We start from the raw sequence: 18,886 nt of genomic DNA, 5'->3' as shown, positions 1-18,886 counted from the left end.
ATTACAATGTTGAAAATAATTTACAACCGTAAAAAACCCCTCAAAAAAACAAAACAATTCAAAAACATAACAATTCAATATATATAATTAAATTAATTATTATTTAATTATTTAATTTAATTATTTCAATTATGTTAATCTTTTAGGAGATATTTAACATTAACAACTCCTTTAAAAGTTTTTTTTAGAAAATGTTAAATGTAGTTTAACAGTCACTGATCATTTGTACGATAAAAATGTTAATGTCCTGTTAAAATTTTACAGCACAGTTCTGCATACAGAAAAACCATAGTTGCAATAATTAGACCTCGTGTAGATTAACACCACACTCATTAACTGAACGCGGTTTGCATATATAAACAAACATGTTGTCTATATAGACGAACACAAAAGTTGGCCAGATTGAACATTGTAAAGCCATGTAGTTTGTGGAGCTATGAATGCCATTGCGGTAGCTCTTTGCGGTTATCATTTACCCATGGTATTATGTTGCAAATGTTTGACTTTTGAGCGGTGCATTAAACAGTTTAACATATATTTTTTTATTTAACATATGTATATATATATATATATATATATAAATATTGATATCTAGCTTTAATAACGCACAGAAGAAACTTGTTTTATATGGAATTTCTATCACCAGAACAGATTAAGAGTTTCTGTTCTAGATTTAGTTCTGGATTTTGTTTACAAAGCTTTAAAGGGGTTTGTGTAATCAATAGTGAAATTGGTACAATAGCCTTCTTCTGGTCGCAGTACCGGCTGTTGCGCGATTTTACATCAAAACTCACATCAAAAATTAAAACTTCAAATAAATTAAATAAAATGATAATTAATATTTTTGTTGTGAATAGTGTAGCTATTTATTATTTACATATTTTTACACTTCCCAATGTAAGTGATCTACTATTTGTTTTTAGAGTAGATAAGATATGATATATAAATATCAAAAGTGTGAACAATAAATACCTTCCTTTTTAAAGAAAAACATAGCACCTCAAAGTCAATTACTTATTAAAAAATATTTACACTATTAATAAAATATTTTTTTAAAGATAAAATGTATCCATAGGGTAACAATAAAACAACCACTTTTGTGCAAAATCCAACTTTACAGTCGACTCTCTCCTTCAAAAAGTCTCTTTCAAGAGACTCTTTCAAGAGACTTTTTGAGACTTTTCAAGAGACGAAAGTCTCCTTCAAAAATAATACAATCACTTTAGCAGTTGGCTAATGTTTCGATACCTGTCTTATAGAATGATTCATTTTTACCTCTTTAACATCCCTCAATATCGACTGAAACATTTTTTTAAGATCAAGTAGTAATCACAAGGGGGCCAAATCTAGAGAATACGTTTGCATCGGACTCGATTCGAAAAGTAATTCGTGCAATCTGGTCATGATAGACATTAACGACTTTTGACATGGCGCTGGTTGCTCTGATTCGACATGTGTAAGTTCACAGATTGATTAGCCCACCAATTGCGCAAAATTTTTAATAGACATTGGTTTATAATAGCGAATTTTAGATTGTCTAGAACTGTCTTTGTGTTACCTTGAAATATACTAAGTTTTATGAAAATTAATACATAAATGGCAGCAGTTTAATTTCTTAAATATGTATTAATATTATTAATATATATTGTGTCAAAAAACACCTCTAGCCTTACTGATTCTGGTTACTACCGCCTAACTTTGCGCTGCTTTTATTATATGTTACTTACAAAGTATTTTATTGATTGCATATATTCTAAGTCCTCGGTTTTTAAGCGAAAGAAAGGAGTAGATGCAACCTCATATCCGCTTTTCATAATTCTTACTTTTTTCCTACTTGAGTCTAGACCGGTCTGTAAAGAATTTACCTACAATAAATATAAGCTATTCTGGAATTTAAGTTTATGGTGAATTAAAATGAATTATATATGCACATATTTATCGATATAAATATATGTTTATGTTTATATATATTTATATAATTTATATATTTATAATTGTATAAAAAAATTAAATATTAATTTATTATGTTATGTTATATGTAATTCACACGTTTTAATATATTCAGATTACTGAATAAACTGAATTTCTTTCAGTTTTTGTTTATATCCGTAACCCAGTAACTTTTATTTAAAATATATATTATATAAAAACTAAACTCATATACACAAACAAATAGATAATCTAACGATTGGAAAAAATTATATATCTGAAACGTTAAATATTTGTAATTTACATGAAACCAATACCTTTTATTTCGCTTTTCTAAAAATATCTCTAAGGAATACACTATCTGTGTTACTTTGAATATATAATTGATGAATTTAATTACGAAATTGTTTTATGGAAAATTAATTTTTTTATTTTTGTCATTTTAAAATAATATGCATACACTTATTTTACACTTAATGCACAATACTTTGTTTGCTAATAACCTTTTTATTCAATTAACTAAATTATTTGTAAATTGCGCCCCGCAATCTATTAACTAAACTGGCCTGGCCTGGCCTGGCCCACTAATGAAAACAATTTTTTTAAGTATTACTACTGTTTGTTTATTTATATCCCTACCGGTTACAGTAATAACCCGCAATAATAATTAATTGCCAATCAACTCTTCTTGTTTTTTTTTTTTTGTTGTGTTTTTGTGGGAAAAGAAAACAAACAACTATTACGTCTTAACTCTTACACTTACCCCCTTCAATTGAACGAGTTTTATTTGAGGAACTATTAACTATTTTTGCTCTCTTATGAAATTGTGACTAAACATGAATTTGTATTAATGGGCACCCTACAGCTAAATATGTTTTGGCACTTTAACTTTGTCACATGCTATGTACCAAATTATTGTGTGCTATATATAATGAAAATTAAATATTGTGTGCTTACGCTTTAGATTGAGTAGAAAAATACTACTGTACAGAGCCAGCATGGAAGTGGTTAAACTCATGATAATCCTAACAGTCCACTAGGCAGTTAGCACCCATTCCTCTTCCCTTTTAACCAAAAATGTAGGAGCTGCAAGGAGAAAGACAAAAAGGAAACAACTGAATTCTTTCTGTATAAATACTCAGACCTTGTAAGTCTAACTATTTCTACTATGTTCACTATAGAAGAAATATGAATGAGAAAATTAAAGAGTGTTAGACAACAGGTCTAACTCTCCCCCTCGAGTACAGATAGACATGCATTACAAGAGATTCAACAGCAATCCAGTTGTTGTTAAAAATATTTTTAAATTCCACTGAATCTTTTGGGACCTATAAAAGTGTTATTTGCACCTATTTCCAACCTCTAGGAAAGCGTGAGAAATATCTGTAGATACTTCTAGAAAATATATAATGCAAGAATAAAAAAATATTTTGCTTGTGCGCTGTCTGCTCTGAAAAGCATAATGTCAATGAATTATGAAAATCTGAATTGCTTAAAATTTTCCGACTTAGTTAAAAACCTATTCAAGTCTATTTTGAAAAACGTTTACCACTACACTATATGCCGATATAGCTTAGTTTTGAGATATCGAATTTTGTGGTTGGTTGGTTTGTCGGTTAAAGTGTTGTTAAATGCTTTCTCTTCTGTCCAAAGTAATATGTATGTTAAGTGTCATTTTGTTACTACAAATCCGATCATAAGAAACTTAGTTTTAAAAATTTTTAATAAGATTATTTTTTTCAAGTATTTTGCTTGGGATATCCACCATGCTTATTAGTTAATAGATTTCCATAGTATCAATCTTGCAATTATGTTTTATTGTTGTTCACTTTTTACATTAATTATATTAATTAAAATTAATACAAAGATTTGGTCATTGAGCCCGCTTATTAGCATAATTTGTCAAACAATCAGCTCATTATAAATAAATCAATTGATTTAAGGCGAAAAATATCGAATGCAAGCCTGAGCCTGAACTCATTTAGTTAGTGTGAATAGGTTGTTTCTTTAGTTCAAATTTAACAAGTGCAAGCTATTCAATTATTTTAAACTATTAAAATTTTTTGTCAATTGATTTTTAATTGCTATAGCGTTTGTTGAAAATACTCTAAAATTTATGATACTCACGTATAAACAAATAATAAATTAATATTAACATTTAATTATCTGTTAATGTGAACTAACGAAGTACTCATAAAAAGATGTTTACATGGCGCTTCTCAACAATTTTACTGCATATATTTGGTACTATATGTGTTGCAGTGTATAGTGAGTGTACGTACAGCTTGAATGGTTGAATTCGACTTACTTTTATTTGTTATTATTTTATCTGCTGTAATAATTGTGTTTTTGTATTTATTTATATTTTTTCAATTATTTATTTAGTTTTTTTTCTTTCTTTTTTTTTTTATTTATTTAAAATCGTTTATTACGTTTGTTTATTTATGGGGAATATTAATACGAAAATGTGCTGCGACGCTTGAGGCAGTTTGCATTATAAGAGTGCTGTGTTTTTGTATGTTTTGTGTTTTGTGTTTCGTGCTTTGACGACAGAGCACGAGACTCGTAATAATTGTGTTTGCAATGTTAATTACATTATTAGCAGCTGCAAAAGCAAGCAAATGAAGTAACCATAAACAATAATAATAACAATAACAATAAAATAAAAATAGTAGCAACAACAGTTGCACTTAATGTCATTGTACTTTTACATTGGCATGTACATGTACATTGTATGTACAGTGGCTGGGCAGGCTTTTTACGCGAATTTCTAAACTTTTCCACCGGCGGGCACTGCGTTTCATTCTACGATTTGAAAATAATTATAAATTTTAAAGCAATTACAGTGTATCCAAACAGAAGAAATCTTGACATCTGACATTGACTATAATTTTAATACATTTATAATTTACAATATATGTAGATTAAAAAATGTCGAGTTATAGTAATTTAGATGATTGCATTAATATACATACTCGTATGCATATAAGTTGTTGAATATAAAAATTCAGAAAAGTATTTTCCGGATTAGAACCGTACTTTATTATAACAGTAATATTTAAATATTACTCCATGGGTAATATTTTTATTCATAAACGTTGGATAGCTGAATTCTTATTCTTAAACCTTGTGGTCTTTATTAAAAACATAAATATCATAGTGGTCTTTGGTCAAAAAAGGTTGGGAACCACTGAAAGCTAAAAATTTATCCACATCATCGATCTTAATAAGCAAAATTGCCTAAATGAGACAAGTGGAAATATGGTATTAGTCTCAAAGAAATCGATCGGTAAAAAGTATATCCGGTCTATAATTTTGGAGGGATCATGATGGTTAATAATTGTAAGAGATATAAGGAAATTAAGATAAAATATATATGAAAGGCGTATATATGTTAAGGGAGAGTAAGAGGATGGGCAGACCTGTTTTAAAATTCAGGAAATTTGCTCCATCCGTAGAATAATAAAGTGGTTGTTCAATTGAATACACATTTATTAGTTCAGTGACTCAATTGAACAATTAATGGCAGGAATACAGTATAGGAGTGTGTGAAAATGCTGAGGTTTTAGGAAACTTGCTATATAAACAGTATGTGTATATTAGTGGTAAAACTATCCAAGGATTGAATTTAATCATTTCCAAGTTTAATGAAACTTGATCCATTGGTAGAATAGAGCCGTAGCTCAATTAAGTACACATTTGTAAGTGTAGTGAGTCAATCCGTCCTAGATTTAAGAAACTTTCTTTCTTTATAGAATAAAGCCGTAGATCAATTGAGCAATAGAAAGCGTTTATAAGTTTAGTAAAATTACAACTAATGTATTCTAAGGTTTAGGAAACTTACTATATAAAATTCGTGTATATATTAGTGATGATTAATGTATGTAAAGATTTACTTGATGAATATATCCAATAACGCAACTTAGTATGTCAGTAGAATGATGCAGTAGTTCAATTGAGTACACATTTGTTAGCACAGTGAGTGATTGAACGTTAGATGGAACGCATGTGCTGGAGAAAATGGGAAAATTGTAACTAACCAGTTATAACGTTCAAGAAGTTTGGAGTATGGAGGGTGCTTATATAAATTTACCATTTTCAAAATCAATCAAACTTGTTACATCAATAAAAGGGAGCTGAAACTCAATTGAATAAAGATGATACTATCACTGTTCATAAGGCTGAAAATCTTTATTCGTAGACACAATCAAAATTAATACTAAATCAAAACGAAGGTATTCATAATTAATTAATAAATATTGTAAAAATTGATATTGAACACATTGTTAAACATGTAAAAAAAAAATAATATAAGAAAATAATTTTATAATTTTTATGATTCCAAAACAAAACAATATAAAATCCCCAATTTTCTTCTACAAATATGGAATGTAAATTTCCTAAACCTAAAATTGCTTTGTATTCAAGTTTTAAAAATAGAAAATATATAAATCTTACAATGTAGCAGTAAAATAAATAACACCCAATTATCATTAATTATTATTAAATATTTAAAAATAAAATAGAATGATTGATTATTTACCTATGATAATTAATTTTCAAATATCAAATAGATTTTTTTGTTATCAGCACGTGATTAAGACTTTAAGGCATATCTAATCAGTCTTCGTAATTAAAATCTAATTTTATACTCAACTACTAATTATACTATCAGTTTTCGGTTTCTCAATGAATGCATTTCCTTTTATTATTATTATTTTTTGTTTATTTATTTTTAAACTTTATATATACCAAAACAATTATGAATAAAACGCGTTACTCTCATAATTGCCACAATTATCAACTTTTATAATATTGGAAAATTTTTGATTTTATCTTATACTTACATATATATATCTATAGATATATTTATATATATATATTTCTTTTGGTTATTAGAATAACAATTTTGGAGAATGTGATTTTTATTTCATATTTCAATTTTTTATTACATTAACACCTTTTTCAAAAATATAAACATTTCAAAGTACATTTTATATATTATACCAAATATCTTTATATATATGTATATATATATGTGTCTCTCAATAACCTAAATCAAGTATTAGGGCACAATGTGCACGTAATGTATAGCATAAAATACAATTATTTATTTTCTAATTACATTTATCATAACTAATATAATTTTATCTAATATTTTCTATGGGGAAGTATATCTCAACGTGCCATTATGTTCTTTGCAGAGATGTTACCTAATTCCATTATAAGTGGATAGGCAGTTGACAACTACCGATGTCTGAGCCTAGCAAGACCATTACAATGATACAGAAGGTGTTTTGTTGTTTCCTCTTCTACGTGACAAAATCTGCAGCTATCGTCGCTTGTAATACCTGGATTCGATAGATGTTTTTTAACTCAGAAATGTGCAGTAAAAAATCCTGTGACAAGTCGAATGCCTTTTCTGTTCAGCATTAATAGCTCCCTAGTTCTGGCTTTGCAGCGATTTGACATGATTACTTCAGTTTGTCTACAGGCAATTACATTATCCCAATCAGTCTGAACTGCTTTTTCCAGATATTTATAAATTTTATGTTTTAAAAAGGTCCATAAAGGACTACAGAATGGTCTGGACTCAATGCAGTATGAGGCGCGCCCCTTTTCTGGCTAATTCATCGAGTTTCTCGTTTTACCCAAATAAACTGTGCTCTGGCACACATACTGTAAAGTGAACCCGCTTTCTTTCAGCAAAATCTTTGAAAAGTTGAAGACATTCCCACACTAGTTTTAAAGTTACTTCAGGTGAGCCTAGTGCTAGGAGTGCTGTAAAACTGCGTTTTCTTGACTCGTACTCGCAAATATTTTCTCTTTTGGTTAAACCCCATAGACCCCATATTACTTCTATCACATTTAAAGTTCCAAAAACCTATATCTATATATACTTATGGAGACTTCGAGTTAATGAGTTTTTTTTGTAATTGTATGCAAATTGCTCTCTAAACCCTATAGAACTCTATTTAGTTAGACTTATAGAAAATTTGAGTTATAGAAGTTCGAGTTATAGAAGTTCGAGTTATGGAAGTTTGACTGTAATTATAAAATTGGTTTTTATAATGAAACCTATATTTTATATTAAAACCTATATAATACTATTTGTTTCACAAATATTTTCAATCAAACTTTATCTAATGCTTAGTAATAGATATTTTTTTTATTGATTTCCTGCTTTTATTTGTTTTTAATTTTTAATGTGTTACTTTTTAAGAACTGGTAAATAATTTGCATGTGATTTATAACGAAGTGCTAATAACACACATAAATTAAATATTGATATCGACTGTTAATGTGATTGATGATTATTAATAAAAAGTAAAGTTTTTAATTTTTAAACATTAACATTCGTTATATTTAGATTAATTATTAAATAGTTAATAATCATAAAATTTTTTGACATTTGTGTAAATTATTTTAATCATATATAAAGTTTTGCTTAGTTACTAATGAATTCTAAAATTAGTTAAAATTTTAAAATATTGAAAGTTATAAATATTCTTGCTAATTAAATAGAAAATATACTCTTTATATTAAATTAAAGCTTCGTAAATTTACTTATTGGATTCCTTTTTCTTACTAAGTTAAACTGATTTATACACAAGAAATAATAACAGATAAAGTGCTATTGACCCAGAAAAGTAAATTATTTATTTACATAGATACATTTCATAAAGACACTTACATATATACGTGTATCTATAAGTTAGAAATCGAAACGCAATTAAAATAAATAAATAAATAAGCTACTTTCCATTGATTAAAAAAAAAGATATCCATAACCAATTCAAGAGATTACTTCATTCTTTTGTTGAACTTAAAACTTTGAAATGTTATGTATGATTCACTGTTGCCTATTTCAAATGAAATTTTTATTAAATATATTTATATTTGTATGTATAAAGTATATATTAAATACTAAATATCTTACTTAAGTATGTTTTTGTTGATGGCTACCTTACAGATTTCATTGTTTCATCATTGTATTGCGCAATATAAAAATATTTGACTCTCTGAAAAGCGTAAAAGATACACATATATTTACATACATTTGTAAATATATAATACCCAAATAATTACATACAAGTATGTAATTTATTTTGTCATGTGCTTAAATTGGTTATTATTATTTTTTTATTATTATCCTAAATTATGAAATTTTACGTCTTTATTTTGTCAAATAAAAAGTACACATTTTATGAGAATAACTTTGTATCTGAAGTTGTAAACATAAACAAACGAGAATATCTACTACTTGCAATCATTTAACACATATATTCGAATTTTTTTATTATTCAGATTTGACATCTCAGAACAATGCAATCTCAAATAAATTGATAAAGTAACTGTTTTTAATATAACAAAAAAATTTTAAATAAAATGTTAACTATTAAAAAACATTTACTTATATATATCTAATAGCAAGTTTCTTAAAGCTAAACAAAAATATACTAATTTAATCTTCAACCGGAAGAATTGGTTGATGCATTTCGGAGATGTCTTAATCATAGTAAGAAACTTCTTTTAAAAATTGATTATATTCGCATATAGGATGTTTGAAATATTTAACACCCAACATAAATAACTTTTCCAACGATACCTAGACTTCATAAAGATACATAAATTATCATTCGTCAAAGTCTTCATAATATCACATTCCAACAGATGTCGTCCCGTAATTTGAACATAAATGAAAACGTTTTAAATCCATTGTTATTTATTTTTTAACACAATTTCCTTTTAACTCAATAAACTCTTCCCAACGCTACCCAAACTTCTTAAAAATATATAAATTCTCAGATATATCTGCTAATTTGAAAAGAATTTCTACCCTTCTTAACCTAACTTAATATGCCTTCACCATCCCAAAATATATTGCCAACACCCTTCATAAATGAGGAAATTTCTTCTATAAATATGCTGTCTGATTTATTCAGTTATATTCCATAGAATGCTTCACTTGTTGTGCAACCAGTTCTTGGACAGGGAATCAACAATGGATCCTTAAAATCGCTAACGTCATAGGCGTAACCACCTCGATACAAGCAGACGGCAAAGTCTTCGTCTTCTTCGGATCACTTTTACTTTGTTCAATTCAATATTTTTAGGTATTGTTATTTGGTCTTAGATGTAGACTGGTGAGTCCTTCTTTTATCAATAGTTATTTTTTTTTATTAAGAGAATAGACGTGAAAATTGCTCAACAGCCGGTACTGCGGCCAGAAGAGATCTATTGTACCAGTTTCACTATTGATTAAACAAAGCCCTTTAAAGCTTTGTGAATAAAGTCTAGAACTAAATCTAGAGAAGAGTTCTTAATCTGTTCTGGTGACAAAATAGTCAATAGTTAAAAATATCTGCTAAAAATTTGACAAAGGCTTTTTGATTTAAAAGTAGCAAACACTTTATTTAATACCCATATCTCTTGTTCTCTCGTCCTTTCTCATCACAAACTATAAACCACTTCTGAACACAGTCAAATAATATACACAGTCTCAGCAGGGTTTTTATGTTTTATATGGAGTTCATTCAATATGGATTGTGTTCTATTTGGTAGACGGAAACATTAGTTGTTCGTGACACTGCGTCCATTGATGAATTGTTGTATCCTGTCCTATCCACAATTTCTGAAGATTGCTTTTTATTTCAACTGTATACTGACTCTTTTTTAGATCGATGTTTGACCATTCTGATTCGAGTTGTCGTAAACCTAACTCCATCTTATGTTTATTTAAAAGGAATTGACTGATTATTCCTCCAATCATTGTTCGACTTGTAAATTGGTTCCGGCCCATTTGGTAGCTTCGTTAGTCAATTCGCCCACCACGTCTTTGATATTAAAACTACTGTATTCAGGTTTCCAGTGTAATATACGTAAAACTTAATTTAAAGCCAGGTTTTGTATGACATTTACTGTTTCAAAACCAGTCTAGAATTTATCAAGGTCAGGCTTATGACTGTCTAAGTTTATCCATTCGGCTTTCTTGGGAAGAATCTGGGTTTAAAATGAATAAACGCTAAATAATGCGACTGAAAGCGTATCTAAAAACCAACTAAGGTTAGAGTCTTACTGTCTTCTTAAACTTATCGATTGAGAATTTTTGTAAGGAGTGCGGTTTTAAAATAATAAATAATTACTAATTATGGGAACTGTACGAAAAGGGTTTAAAAATTATTTATCAATAATTGCCAGTTATGGGAACCGAAAGGATATCTGTTAATCGACCACTGCAACCAATAAAATCATTACTTGGGTGCTGCATTGCGCTATATAGTTATAGTAAACCGTTGTAGTTTACTTCTCGAGATAACGTGGTTATACTTTTTACATTAATCATATTGACTAGACTTTATAATTTGTAACTAGGACATGTAATTTTTATATAGCTTTCACAATGATCGCTTTCATATAACAATGTAAAGCCGGATATCTCAAAAATTTGTCCGTATTTACATATAGAGTAGTAGTGGAAAATATTGGTTAAATAGCTGTCTTCACTAAGCTCTGTTGTCTTCCGTTCATGCACGGAATATCGGAATCGTGCCCGGGAAATCGTAATCGTGCCATATACACCCATACCCTATGAAATGTGTATATAAAGAAAAAATTCATATGGTTCATCTATAGTATTTCTACCGTCATACCCACACATTTATGTTAGATATTATAGCTACATATTTTTTCTTGTTATCTGCAAATAAGTATGCCTTGTTACATATCCACGCATATATATTTATATAAGAATGCTCAGACAATGCTTTTAAATTGACTTAAAATTTAAAAATAAACTTATTTCTTTTTATATTTATCTTTAAAAAGAATTTTCACAAAGTGCAACCATTGATGGAAACATTCTTCACAACAAAGCAAACCAAAGAAAAATTTAACTCCGTTAATGATTGCAAGCGGGTCACTAGAGGCCAAAATAATAACCATAACGGAACAGAGCAGTATTAAATAATGCAGCGGACTTACATGACAGATAAAAATGTACTTCATTCCCCAAAGTAGATTTACACACAGCAAATCATTAGCATTGAGAGTAAGAGTGCAGACAGAAAAACTGCAAGAAGGCGGAGAAATCGACCGGCGGAAAGACAAGTTGCATGCATTTTCGGACATTCATTACGGCACACAGTGGGATATGCAACGCAAAGATACAAAGATACTTTTTTTCTATATTTTAATGTAGGGAAATAGTTAAGTGTTTGTTTGTCATGATATATTGTGTGGCAAAGGAGTGCCTCTATGTAATCAGCAATAGTTACAAATGAAGATACATGTGCATATAACCATATATAGACTAGACATCGTTACATCGTTGAAAGTGTTGTTGAAGTTGTTTTTCCCACTGAATTGCACTCCAGAGTTGCACTGAATTACATTGTGTGCAATTCAAAATGCTATTTTTAGTAAACTTTATTTAACTTAATTGTGGAAAAATGTAGTTGTCTTCATATATGTATATTTTTATGCTGTCTGAAATTATCAATAACCATAAATGTGTATAAACATTTAATGGATCATCATGAGTGCTTATATTGTTGATCTTATAATTGTTGAGAGTTTGTTTGGTTATTATATAGACTGAAGTAGGCAGTAAACATATTTACGTTTGATTGCTCTTCTAGGGTTGCTCAGCATAGCGCAATACGTTTTTAGTAGTATTAGTAGTAGGATTTTAGCTTTATTTTACTTCATTTTAAATGTATTGTATTATATAGAAACGTATAACAATTATATTATATATATAAAGCTTATAGCTATAACATTTTAGCCGTCTGCCGAATATGTTTTTATATTAGAGATATTTTTGTGATTAAACGAATGTAACCGACATTATAACCGATATGGTTTCTTCGATCCTACGATTAGACATTAGATTTTGGTAAAATTCTGAACAGCTCTTTCCATCATGCTGTAGAAAGAACTGTTGATATAACTAGGTTCTAGAGATATCGACCTTTATATATATAACTAATCGAATCGAAATCTTTTGTTCTAAACAATATACTCTGCTTACGCTTATTCCAGATAGTCAATGATCATTATTCTATTTGCAACCTCAAAAATATGGATAAGGCGTGGAAAGTAAATAAGGCCCTGTAAATAAATATATGTTTTTAACTTAAAACTTAAACGAAATGTGGTTGAAAATATTTTATAAATGTTAAGCAGCGCATAAACCAATTAAATATAAATTAAATATTTTACCTTTATGCCGTAATTATTAAATAAAATTATTTAGTAAACACAAATATATTATAAATCAATTACACTAGTTTACAAATAAATAAAACTTTTGGTTTGCTTAGACGAGGGTTCGGCAGTTGAAGTGTTACCTATTCAAGAGACTATATCTTTTTTTGTATGAAATAATTTTTTATTGATTCAAATTATAAAAATTTGTAGCAATAATCAAAATTTTAGAATCCATTTACTCTAGCTCAGTGTTATCACCTTTTGCCTTGACTATGCAGAAGCTTTAAACAGTTAAGAAATGAGTCGCATTTTCTATATTTTAACCCATTCCTGAACAATGGCTTTCATCAGCACATCCATACTGGCATAGTTTGTAGTCCTCACCTTGTTCTCTAAAATAGCCCCAAGTAAAATATTCCAACAGAGCATCTGGCGAATTCGAAAACCATTGTGTGAATGAAATGAAGCGTGGAACATGGTTTTTTTAAGCATTCCTGTTTCACACTAGCTTTATAAGATGGTGCCGAGTCTTTTTGTAACATCCATGGTCTACGTCCAAATTGTAACATTTTACCGATAATAAATCGTATTAACTTTGACATCAGGCACGATGAAAACGATTGGAGAGCGTCCATTGGTGTTCACAGTTGCCCATACCATTACTTGAGATAGAAAATTACTTCGGGTGGCCATTCATAGTCACAAATTTTCGGCAGTGCGAAAATAATTTGATCATTTTGACAGGAAACTGCTCTATGGGGTAATTTTTCTCATCAAAGAACATCATATTTGGAATTTTGTCATTTTTGTGCGAGTGTAGCAACTCACTTTCGAGTCTAACTTTTTATTGCTTTGGTGTAAGATTTTGTGCCTTTTGGAACTTTTAAGTCTTTACCTTGAGCTCATTTTGGAATATGCATCGGTTGCTTTGCTGGGATATTTTCAGTTCTTTGGTTATTTGATTACCACTACGACGTAGATTTCTTTTAAGTCGAGCCTTCACTTTCCGAGCTATTTCAAATGATGTTGCTAGTTTCTTTCGTTCACCACCATAGCGTGATATAATAGCATAACTTTCTGTACTATAATAACGATTTATGGTACGATACATACAGATTTTATTTACATTGAGGTGCTTGAGCTCACGAACAATAGTTGTGATTTTCCAGCCAAATATAACGCAATGACAATATTATCTTTCAATCCCATTTCGAATACCTTTTCTTCTATAAAACTTAGACGTAAATTCTTGTGGTACCTACTTAACAATATAAACAGCTGTCATTTGTATGAATTTCACGTAGTTGGCAATATCAGTTTGACAGATAGTTGGTAACACTTGTGTGTAGTTGGTAACACTTCAATCGCTTAACCCTGTGTAATGAGATTTTCCGTAGTGTTCGGAAATCATATTGATTAACTGAATCATATTTTTGACTGTAAACTAGTGTTATTTTTGTCGGTTTATTTTCCAATTACCCTTATTAACCTTATTTATATGAAAACTTAAATTTAATTATATTCAAAATATTAATTCGAAACTCGTTTTAAATTGTCAAACCCGTGACAAAAACTATGTCAACATCTTTTTTGCCCAAAAAATTTATTCAAGTGTTTATTTATTTATTTAAATAAAAATCACACAAATTTATACATTTATTTACTGCTGAAAAATATAATTTAAATTTTGTGGTAGCACGTTTATAATTGAAATTACAACACTTTTTTCGCTTAATGAATACCGATTTGTTGAAAAGTTAAAAAGTTGTTTGGCGGTTCAAACAAGCTTTTTTGGATCTACTCACAAATATTTATTATTCTAAAAAAATTTAATAAATTTTATTTTATACTTAATTGTTATTATTGAAAATTGAAATGTCTATAAAAATTATTTATAAGCTTTATTACATATTAATACATACATATGTACATACATACATACTTTTACGCAGCGAAATACAAAATATTTTTTCTCATTTCCTTTTAATTCTGTTAATTTTATCAAGTCTGTCTGTTTCTGCTATATATTAAAACAATCATGTGTTTACTTGTTTTTCAAATATTATAATTCTTTCCACATGACAAATAATGTGTTATCTACCAGCAGGACTTTTCCGGTCCAAACCAGCGGAATCCAAGTCGGTTGGTTGGTGATAACACGTTCCTAGCTCTGAACTTCTTTTTGTCTCTTTTAATGAAATTCATATTTTATACATTTTTAATGGCAATGTTTAGATTTACAATAAAAAGTTAAGCATATATATATATATGTATATGTATATGAATATATATATATATTTTATATTATATATTAAATTTGTATTGCAACGCTAATATGTTAGGTGTCATAAGCTTGGCAAACGAGTATGCGGCTTCGCTTTTTTACTTCACAATACTAAACAGAAGAACTTAAGAGTGAGTGAAAGTCATTATAAATTACTTGACATTTTTATTCCCCTCCTCTATTTTTTGATAAATAATTCATATATATATATAAACAATACAATATAATTATTATTATTTAATGTTGTAGAATAAATTTGTAATTAAATAATTATACAATTTTGAATATATAATTCCATTCACAATGCGATTGTATTTTTAATATATATTTTTATAATCTTTTTGAGAGACAATAAAAATTTATTTATTTTTTTCATTATATTTATCTGCATTCAACCATAAGGTTATCACAGAGTGCGATATTATACATATACATAATTAATTTTGACTCACTGCTAAAAAGTCAAACTGCTATGGATTTAATTTTAACTAAGTCTTCTAGACTTAAAAATCCAGTTTATAAATAATAGATGCGCAAATAATAACTGCAAAAGAACAATCACAACAGCATCCATAGTTGCTGAAGTTCAATTGATGTCTGGCACAGATGACAACCGCAAACAGCAGCCGCAATGGCATCCAGAATTCCATAATATACAAATTGAAGTAACTCACCTTCTCAAAGTGATGCCGTTTGTACAGTAAGCGGTTGGGTATTCTACCTTTAAGGTGGTTCTTTAGATCTGCTGTATAAATCGTGTCCCATCTGCGGCATCATAGCAACCCATTGCTTATGCTAAAGTGAGCTTTGTTGCACAAGGCTGCAATTTCAATTTAATCTAATCTAAATGTTGTTTTTCTTAAATCGATGCGATCAAGTTGTCTCACTATATAGAGGAAGCGATTACGCTTTTGCTACCTACAGAGCTCGTTACTCGTCATAACAAAAAGTCGCATTTTTCCAAAGGAATGCCATTCGTGCACAAAATGTTTGGTACTTCTACCTTTAATGTTTCATGCACAATATCACAATGATCCATTATATGTTCTTGAATGCAAATGGTTGAAATTCTACCTCACTTAATATAAATATTGTTTATTTATAAATGATGAGCTTAATGACCACCTTGGATCTCTTTTTGACTACTACATCAGGTGTAAAATTAAGCTCAACCTCACCAAGATCTCTGCTATAGCCTTACTAGGCCAGCAGCGTGATCGCATCAGAGGTTTTGATATCTCCGACATCGAGCTCAGACTCAACACACACCCATTCAGTTAATTCCCAAGCTGAAATATCTTGGCATTGTTTTTTTCTTCGCAACATAATTGTATCCCCCACGTTAATTACGCTAACCGTAACGTCCGGTTTAGACATATTCAGCTCAAAACGCACTCCGAAGACACAACCACCTTATCTGCAAAGTTAAGCTGCTCTGCTATAAGCAACTTATTCGCACTCTACTCACCTACGCCTGCCCCATTTGGTTTGCAATCTCTTCCGCCCAAATGGAAAGAATCCGCCTGTTTGAGCGGAAACTTGACGAGTACCTTTCCTATAACCCTTCCTGAGTTCTTGGTTTATAATATCGCTGTTATAATAACCCATTAGACTGGACTTTTAATTTTTTAATTTTAATTAAGAGAGTAGACGTGAAAATTGCCCAACAGCCGGTACTGCGGCCAGAAGAGACCTAGTGTACCAGTTTCACTATTGATCAAAAAAAGCTCCTTAAAGCTTTGTGAATAAAGTCTAGAACTAAATCTAGAGAGGAGTTCTTAGTCTGTTCTGGCGACAAAAATTCTATATTAAACAAGTTTCTTCTGTGCATTATTAAAGCTGGACAATCACAAAGAATGTGCATGGTTGTTTCCTCATCTTCGAGGCATAATCTGCATTCCGAGTTAGCAGATAATTGGAGTTTATGAAGGTGATATTGCAGACCATAGTGACCTGTATTGAAACCCGTTATCAACCTTAAATTACATTTTGAGAATTTAAGAATGTCTTTGTAGGAATACGGTGTTATCAGTGCTTTGCTTTGTCTGAGTCCTGTAAAGTTTACCCAGTACTCCAGCCGCATATGATTTTCCATTTCCTTGATAATCTGTTTTGTTCTGGCCCAGTTTATTCCACAAAAGGGTTGAGGGCCTATAAAAGCAGTTTTTGATGCAGTTCTGGCTAGCTCATCAACTTTTTCATTTCATAAAACTAGACTGGACTTACTAACTTTTATAAACCATATCATTGTTTATATATATTCACTTTACGTGAAACTATTTAAGGAATTCTCTGATTGTTTTTCAAAATCTTATACTGCACGCTTGCAATTAAAACACCGTCTGTGGTTTGTATGTAGAGTGTTAGTTATTTCAAACTAAAGCAATAAAAATTCCCATTATGTTGAAATTTTAAATTTATTAACAAAATTATATGCTTTTTGGTAAACAAAACAATAAACAAATATAAATAATTTTTTAAAATTTGTTTTTTGTTTAAATATTAAAATTAATAAATTATCTGGAAGGTGTGCAAATAAAATCGACAAACAAAAGCGCACAAAACCATTAAAAAAATATATATATTTTTATAATAAACACTTTAAAGTATTTTTGCTGTTCTACGGAATGAGTTAATTTGAAACTATAAAACGCTATGACTTCTAGTCAAAATCAATTAAATATTGCAGATACTCGTAGAAGTCAAGGAACTGCTTAAACTAAGTATGTTTAGATATATCTATAGTTGTTATATGAGAATATATGGGTGTATATATAATTAGTTGTATCTGCTACTGTTACTGTGGAAATATAAAAAATTAGCAATGCTGTGACGTCATGTGTAGTCAGACTAACAACCTGTAAACAAAAAAATTGATAAAACGAAACTATTTTTAGTTTAAGTACTTATACTTATATTTACAACCGTCCCTCCCACCTCACCACATATAGTACACAATAATTATTGTTTATAATTTTTAGTTATTTGTTTTATTTCATAGAAATTTTGTTAGCCAAGTTTAAAGCTTTAATATTTAATATTTAAATATTTTATTGCATTTTCAAGTTGTTTGGAAACCAAATAAATTTTGCTTTAATTGCACAAGTTATCAACACTTTTGTTAAGGCAACTCTGAATGAAAATGTACGATGCTTCTTCCATTAAAAAAGTTGATAAAAAGTTTTATCTCAAAAAAGTATGCCATATGTTCTTCGGCGCTGAGATAAATACAATATAAATGAAAACAAACAATATTCCAGTAGATTTCCTTTGGGTGTTGAGCGCTAAAACTAGTAAACAATGTTCATATAAAAAATTATAAAAAATTTGTATAATTGTTTTTGGTGCTGTGCACAAAATATTTAAATAGAAAAGAATATAGAATATAGAAAAAACACAAACATTTAATATACACAATTTAATAAACGACGATACTAAATATCAATACAATTGAATTCTATT

The 18,886-nt window shown here is 29.2% G+C and overlaps 1 protein-coding gene across 1 annotated transcript in view; it reads left to right on the top strand.

The window, feature by feature from the left end:
• The window catches only part of LOC119677656 (ERI1 exoribonuclease 2-like), a 327,184-nt gene that overhangs the window by 1,440 nt on the left and 306,858 nt on the right, over positions 1 to 18,886 (top strand). The window lies entirely within an intron of this gene.

This window comes from Teleopsis dalmanni, chromosome 2 (genome assembly GCF_002237135.1).
Source record: "Teleopsis dalmanni isolate 2A chromosome 2, ASM223713v2, whole genome shotgun sequence".
Taxonomy (NCBI): domain Eukaryota; kingdom Metazoa; phylum Arthropoda; class Insecta; order Diptera; family Diopsidae; genus Teleopsis; species Teleopsis dalmanni.
The sequence above is the reverse complement of the archived record's forward strand: the minus strand, read 5'-3'. Positions and strand labels throughout refer to the sequence as shown.